The 8,160-nt window shown below is 40.4% G+C and overlaps 1 protein-coding gene and 1 pseudogene across 19 annotated transcripts in view; both read right to left on the bottom strand.

Moving 5' to 3' along the window:
• Positions 1 to 8,160, bottom strand: part of ABI1 (abl interactor 1) — a 126,512-nt gene that overhangs the window by 107,932 nt on the left and 10,420 nt on the right. The gene's annotated exons all lie outside the window — the stretch shown is intronic.
• LOC108309270 lies at positions 3,347 to 4,613 on the bottom strand (annotated as a pseudogene). Its single transcript, XR_001827265.2, has one exon. The product of XR_001827265.2 is annotated as an ADP-ribosylation factor 4-like (transcript).

Below are 8,160 nucleotides of genomic sequence, written 5' to 3'. Positions count from 1 at the left end.
CGGGGTTTCACCGTGTTGACCAGGATGGTCTCGATCTCTTGACCTCATGATCCACCCGCCTCGGCCTCCCAAAGTGCTGGGATTACAGGCTTGAGCCACCGTGCCCGGCTAAAGCCTTTTGTTCATGAAAAACAATAAATATATGTAATAAAGAGGGGAAAATGCCAGAGAAACAACTAAAACAAAAAGTGTACCCTCCAATTTTTAACCTTTTCTCCCACTTCAGTTGGGTTATTCTTACTTTTTAAGATGTTGGGCTAGGCCCCATGGCTCACACTTGTAATCTCAACACTTCAGGAGGCTGACGCAGGAGGATCACTTAAGCTCAGGAGTTTGAGACCAGACTGTGCAATATGGCAAAACTCTGTCTCTACAAAAAAAATCCAAAAAATTAGCTTGGGTGGCCCACCTGTAATTCCAGCTACTCAAGAGGCTGAAATGGGAGGATGACCTGAGCCCAGGATTTCAAGGCTGCAGTGAACAGTGATTGTGCCACTGCACTCCAGAAGCTGGGTGACAATGAGACCCAGTCTCAAAAAAAAAAAAAAAAAAAAAAAAAAAAAACAAAAAAAAAAAAAAAAAAAAAAAAAAAAGATGATGATGATGTAAATATATTAGTACCAAAAAGATATGTGCCATGGATAATAACAAGAGATTTCTTCACATCTTATTTCAAACATACTTAAATTAGAAATGAATGATTACTATATCATTTTAAAATCAAAATGAGTTATTTCTCACTCCTTCCTAAAAATCATTTAATTTTAACAACTGCTTATGAATCAAATAAATTCGTATAAACAAATTACTAAATTTTTGGTATGGGTGAAATTTGGAGATAACAGATGAAACTTTTAACAGCAAATCAGTTTCAAAATCTGTGCTAGTGAGAAGCAAATTGTACAGAGCAATAAGACCAAAATATTAAAAACTAACCAAAATAGTTAGCATAGTATACAATATAATAAGAGACTTTATTTTTTTTTTTTGAGACAGAGTCTCGCTCTGTCACTCAGACTGGAGAGCAATGGCACAATCTCAGCTCACTGCAACCACCATGTCCCAGGTTCTAATGATTCTCCTGTCTCAGCCACCTGAGTAGCTGGGACTACAGACACCCACCACCACAACCAGCTAATTTTTGTATTTTTATTAGAGTTGGGTTTCACCATGTTGGCCAGGCTGGTCTCAAACTCCTGACCTCAGGTGATCCACCCACCTTAGCTTCCCAAAGTACCAGGATTACACACATAAGCCACTGCACCCTGTTAACACTTTCTACATAAGAAACTTTACATTTTTATTGTAATGGTAACTATATTAGTCAGGGGCATTCGTTATACATAGCAGCATACAAAGATATTTAAAATTGAGACTCTCATTGCCACAAAAGGAAGGTATTAAGTCTACTGAACTAATCATCTATCCCAAATGTTTTCTAGTGTGCTTGGCAGATCCCTGGGGATTCCTAAGACCTTTTAAGGGGGTCCACAAGGTCAAAATTATTTTTTTAATGCTACTGTTATTTTCCTTCTTTCCTGAGTTAACATTTGAATTGATGGTACAAAAACAAAGGTGAGTAAAATTACAACAGCGTCTTAGGCAATCAAGACAATGTCACCGACTATACTAGTAGTCACTGTGTTCTTTACTGCCAACTACCCACAGGAAAAAAAAGAAAAAGAGGTTTAAAAAGGCCAGTTTCAGGCTGGGCACGGTGGCTCATGCCTGTAATCCCAACACTCTGGGAGGCCAAGGCGGGTGGATCGCCTAATCGATCGCCTGAAGTCAGGAGTTCAAGACCAGCCTGGCCAGCATGGTGAAACCCTGTCTCCACTAAAAAACACAAAAATCAGAAGCAAGGTGGCAGGCACCTGCAATGCCAGCTACTCAGGAAGCTGAGGCAAGAGAACTGCTTGAACCCAGGAGGTGGAGGTTACAGTGAGCCGAGATCACACCATTGCACTCCAGTATGGGCAACAGAGCGAGACTATGTCTCCAAAAAAAAGACCAGTTTCACTTTAAAATAAATGTTCTTGACAAAGCGGGAAAATTAATTAATTATATTAAATATTGAGCTTTCAGAAAATGTTTTTTAATATTGTGTGTGACAAAATGGAAGTATACATACAGTACTTCTGCTACATATTAAGTATGATGGCTACTGTTAGGAAAAAGTACTTGTGCAGTTTATTTGCAAGCTGAATAAGCCAATTGTTCATGGAACACCATTATCACTTCAAAAACAACTGATAGACAAACTAAGATTATTTAGACTCGAGCGTTTGGCAGACATTTTCCTGAAAGTGAATAAAGTGAGCCTAACACTTCAAGGAAAATAACTGGCAATATTTGTTGCCAATAATAAAATTCCAGCTTTCAAGCAAACAGTGGAATTTGGAAAACTTGAATCCATCAATGTGAACTTGAAAGCTTTTCAATATTTGAAAATCCTTTTAGTGGGATCTGTGTTAAAATTAGTGATTGCGATTTTTTTCACATTATATAATGAAATGTGTCAGCATTCAGAAGGTCTGCATAACTCAGTGAAAAATATTTTCCAAATGGCCTATGCAATGTATTTTAATGTAATGAAGTATAAAATGTTTACTGATATGGTTTCAGAGTCCACACTGTAACCTTTAAGAAACTACCATCTGCCAAGTGTTGTAGTAGTATCAAAGAAAATTATCCACAATTATGTGCAAAGCCTATTGTAATAGTCCCCCTTTTTCCAACTACATAACCGAGTGAGGACAGATTTCCTTCACATACTTTAACCAAAACAAAATGAACAGATTAACTGCAGAAGCAGATATATGAATTTTGCTGTCATCTATTTTTCACTGAGATGTGGAATAATGTAAAATAATGTTATTCTTGCCCTAAACATTTTTGTTTGGAAAACTATGGTTACGTTTTTCATAAAATATATTATTCAATAACAAACCCACCAGATGTCACTTTAAATGAATTAATAAATGTTTTAAACTTCTCAGTTTTAGTTTTAGTACAGTAAATGCTGATAGACAGAACCTGCCTTAAAAAAAGTTCTCAGGCACAGTGGCTCACACCTGTAATCCCAGCACGTGGGGACTCCAAAGCAGGTGGAACACTTGAAGTTAAGAGTGGGAGACCAGCCTGGCCAATATGGTGAAACCCCATCTCTACTAAAAATACAAAAACTAGCCGGGCGTGGTGGTGTTTGCCTATAATCTCAACTACTTGGAAGGCTGAGGCAGAAAAATCACTGCAGCCCAGGAAGTGGAGGTTCCAGTGAGCCAAGATCTCACCACTGCACTCCAGCCTGGGCAACAGAGCGAGACTCCCTCTCAAAAAAACAAACAAAAATGTTATCTGGGGTCTTCAATAATTTGTTAAGAGTATAAAGAGGTACTGAGACCATAAGTTTGGGTAAAGATGATCTATATAATATTGTAGAAAATTGCTCAAGGAGGCAGCAAATCACACTGCCACGTGTGTACCTATGCAACAATCTTGCATGTTCTTCACATGTACCCCAAAACCTAAAATGCAATAAAATAAATGGGAAAAAAATAAATAAAATAAAATAAAATAATAAAATTCTTTTCTGTTGCTAGGTTGTAAGAATTTTTAAGAGTAATAAATATTGAATTTATCAAAAAAGAAAATTGCTCAAGGGATAAAGACAAAGGTATTCTAATTTAACACATCCTTGCCTATATTTCCTTTCTTCAGTAAGATTTTTTTTCCCAGATACTGTTTAATAACCCAAGATACAAACTAATTTTGTTGTAACAAGCCTAGACCAATTTTATCGAACATGTCCTTGGTTAGTTATCCAGTTTCATTTAACGTTTTGAAAACTCATTTGACAGCCAGTCAAGTCCTTCATACAGGCCAGCTCCTTGTGTTGCACAAGTGGCTTGAACATACCATGTTCTGTTACGAAGAGACTGAAGATCTAGTTTATCTGTCATTTCACTGATGGCCATAGCATTTGGCAAATCCTCTTTGTTTGCAAAAAGCAGCAGCACTGCATCTATCAGCTCATCTACCAGAGGCATTTTCTGCAGCTCATCTGCTACTTCCTGAATTCTTTCACGATCATTGCTATCTACCACAAAAATAAGACTCTGGGTATTCCGGAAGTAATGCTTCCAGAGGAGGCCTAATTCTATCTTGACCACCAACATCCCATACTGTGAAACAAATGTTCTTATATTCTACTGTTTCCATGTTAAAACCAATGGTAGGAATGGTGGTGACTATCTCCCCTAACTTCAGTTTATACAAAATGGTTGTCTTGCCAGCAGCATCCAATCCAACCATCAAAATGCACATCTGCTTCTTGCCAAAGAGGCGGGAGAAATGGGAGGAGACAGGGAAGCCCATGGTGGTAGTGGCACTTGTGATGGGCAGAAGCAAAACGGGTTTGGGGCGGCTCTGTGCTTTCTCCTTTTGCGCTCCCAGCAAACTAAACCAGAGGGAAGAGAAAGCGGAGGAAGAAACAGGGAGGCTGGAACGTCTCGCTGGCCGCTGTGCCAATGAAGCTCCAGGACAGGAATTAGCCGGTAGAGGACCTGCTAGGCGACTGGTGGGGCAGCTCTGGCTCTAGCCTTTAGGCTTTGGCTGTCTTCAGTAAGATTTTTTTTAATTGACTTTAATAAAAAGATTTAAGAATGTTTAAAAGGATTTAGTACTTAAACAATTTGAATTAAATCATTTCCTGAACAACTTAATTATTCAGTGTCTTGGTATCTTAATTACAATTAAGTAAACATTTAAACATAATGCTAACAACAAAATAGAAAGAACAGGCATAACTAAATTGGAGATTATTTTTAGAAGAAACTGATGAAACAAATTCTAATGAAAAACATCAGAATTGTAAGCCTGGAAGTCACAGAAACAAACTCTACTAAAAACCATCAGAATTGTCACTTCGGATATAATCTAATTCAAACTCATCCTTTTACAGAATACAAAAAAAGCTAAAGGCTGGTTAAGATAAAACTAATTCATGATAGAATGAAGCCTAGGACCAAACCTCCAGGCTCCTTGTACGGATCATGTAAATTGTTAAGAGCTTATGTGCCAGGCTTTGAGCAGGCACTGGCAATATGGAAACAAACAAGACAAACCTGGTCCTGCTTTCTTGGGGACCTGCATCAAATAAGTGTCAAACAAGCGTAACGTGCTGCAGAGGGCTGGGCGTGGTAATCCCAGCACTTTGGGAGGCCGAGGTGGGCAGATAATGAAGTCAAGAGATCAAGACCATCCTGGCCAACATGGTGAAACCCCCTTCTCTACTAAAATTACAAAAATTAGCTGGGTGGGGTGACACATGCCTGTAATCCCAGCTACTCGGGAGGCTGAGGCAGGAGACTTGCTTGAACCCAGGAGGCGGAGGTTGCGGTGAGCGGAGATCACGCCACTGCACTCCAGCTTGGGAGACAGAGCGAGACTCCGTCTCAAACAAAAAAAGTAAGTGCTGCCAAGAAAACATATAGGATTCTATGGAGGCATTTAACAGGATATAAACTGACCTGGTGGGACAGGGAAGACTTCTGTCTCTCAGGAAGTAACCTCCCTTTTACTGCCAGGTACTAACAGCCGTATCACTCCTTCCTAAGGACTCCAGCATCTTGCTCACTAACTCACCATTACTCCTATCATTATTCTTGACAGTGTCGACATTCACTCAGATAACCTACCCAAAACATTTGCCTCTCAGTCAACTGACTCCCTTAACTTCAACAATTTTTCTTTTTTCTTCATTTTTACTTCACCACAGTCAAAAATTCCCATGGTCATTACACCATTTCCAAAAATCTAGCTGGAGATACAGGGTAATACAAAGAACAGTTAGGAGGCCAAGCATGGTGGCTCACGCCTGTAATCCCAGCACTTTGGGAGGCTGAGGCAGGTAGATCACCTGAGGTCAGGAGTAAAGAGACCAGCCTGGGCAACATGGCAAAATCCTGTCTCTATATAAATACAAATATTAGACCGGGCACAGTGGCTAACACTTGTAATCCCAGCACTTTGGGAGGCAGAGGCAGGCAGATCACCTGAGGTGAGAAGTTCAACAACAGCCTGGCCAACATGGTGAAACCCTGTCTCTACTAAAAATACAAACATTAGCCGGGCAGGCACCTGTAATCCCAGCTACTAGGGAGGCTGAGGCAGGACATTAACTTGAACCTGGGAGGCCGAGGTTGCAGTGAGCTGAGATTGCGCCATTGCACTCCAACCTGGCAGACAAGAACGAGACTGAGTCTTTAAAAAAAAAAGAAAGAAAATTAGCTGGATGTGGTGGCACATGCCTGTGGTCCCATCTCGGGAGGCTGAGGCAGTAGAATCACTTAAACCCAGGAGGCAGAGGTTGCAATGAACAGAGATTGGGCCACCACACTCCAGGGTGGGCGACAGAGCAAGACTCTATTCAAAAGAAAAGAACAAGTTAGGGAGCTACAGAAGTTGTCCAAGCAATAGGTAATGCTTTGCAATGTGACGGTAAAGTGGAGATAGAAAAGCTGAAGAGTTGGGCAGGCGTGGTGGCTCACTCCTGTAATCCCAGCACTTTGGGAGGCCGGTGTAGGTGGATCACAAGGTCAGGAGTTCGAGACCAGCCTGACCAGCATGATGAAACCCCGTCTCTACTAAAAATACAAAAGTAGCCAAATGCAGTGGTGTGCACCTGTAGTCCCAGCTACTCAGGAGGCTCAGGCAGGAGAATTATTTACATCTGAGAGGTGGAGGTTGCAGTGAGCCAAGACCGTGCCATTGCACTCCAGCCTGGGCAACAAAAGTGAGACTCCATCTCAAAAAAAAAAAAAAAAAATGAGGCCGAGGCCCAGGTTTTTAGTTGAGTGGTTAGTGGTAATAGGTTTACGGGAAGGTGATGAGTTCAGTTTCTAATATCTTATGTCTGAGGCACCTGTGATTCAAACAAGAGAGGGGTCAAGTGGGTTATTAGATATATGAATCTAAACCTCAACAGAAGAAAGATCTAATCTGGAGATTTAGATGGGAATAAATAAAACAGCTTGAGGTAAGACATGTAGAAGAAAGCCCATACAAAGCCACTTTAATACTTAATAGTAAGAGAGTATAATGGGCCGGAGAGTATGGAAAAACATGAAAGAAAGGTATCACAGAAGCCAACGGATTAACTTCTCAAAAAAGTAGGAAATATCAACTATGCAAAATGATGCAGAGAAAACAAGCATGATGAGAACTAAAACCTGAAAGAATGGAAGTTATTAGCATTCAGGGAGCAGTGGAAATAGAGCAGGTTAAAGAGTGAATGCAAAGGGAGGGCTGGAGAAAGACACTTGGTTTTTGTTTTTATTTTAGAAGACAGGGTTTCACTGTTGCCCAGGCTGGAATGCAGTGGTGCGATCGTAGCTCACTGCAGCCTCAAACTACTGGGCTCAAGTGATCCTCCCACCTCAGCCTGCCAAGTAGCTGGGACTACAGACTAAGTTAATTTTTTTTTTTTAAACAGGGTCTTGCTTTGTTACCCAATCTGGTCTCAAACTCCTGGGCTCAAGCAATCCTCCTGCCTCAGCCTCCCAAGTAACTGGGATTACAGACTTGAGCCACTGCAGCTCGCTGACAATAGCGTAATAAAACTAGTTAAACCATAAAGGAAAGATAGGTTAGTTACTAGATAGGTATACGAGGTCGAAAGTGTTTTCAAGTATGAGAGAGATCTGAAATGTTTTAATTCTGAAAGCACAAATTCAGTAAGGACAGGAAGTATGAAGGTATCAGGAGCATAAGGTTTCTGAAAAGGCAGTAGAGGACGTGAGCCAGAATTAGGACTTTAGGAAGAAGAACATCTCTCTTCCATTATAAAAAGGAAGAAGAATAAAGTGAGCAAGGATGCCAGCAGGTTTGGAGATGCAGTGGTAAGAAATTATAGGTTTTACATGATGAAGTCTATTTTCTCTATGAAACAAAAGACAAGAAAGGAAAGAGTCAGATTTCAAAACGGGAGAAAACATTTAAAATAGTTTGTAGTAAGTGGAAGAATAAACTGGCGAGGTTATATAGTGCGACTGCCTAACTATGTTGAGGGCCCACTTTTTTTTTTTTTTTTTTTTTTAGTTTTGCTCTTGCTGCCCAGGCTGGGGTGCAGTGACGCCATCTCAGCTCATTGCAACCTCT

This window comes from Cebus imitator, unplaced genomic scaffold (assembly GCF_001604975.1).
Source record: "Cebus imitator isolate Cc_AM_T3 unplaced genomic scaffold, Cebus_imitator-1.0 Scaffold92, whole genome shotgun sequence".
NCBI classification, from domain to species: domain Eukaryota; kingdom Metazoa; phylum Chordata; class Mammalia; order Primates; family Cebidae; genus Cebus; species Cebus imitator.
Note: the sequence above shows the minus strand (reverse complement) of the source record. Positions and strands in the feature narration are given on the sequence as shown.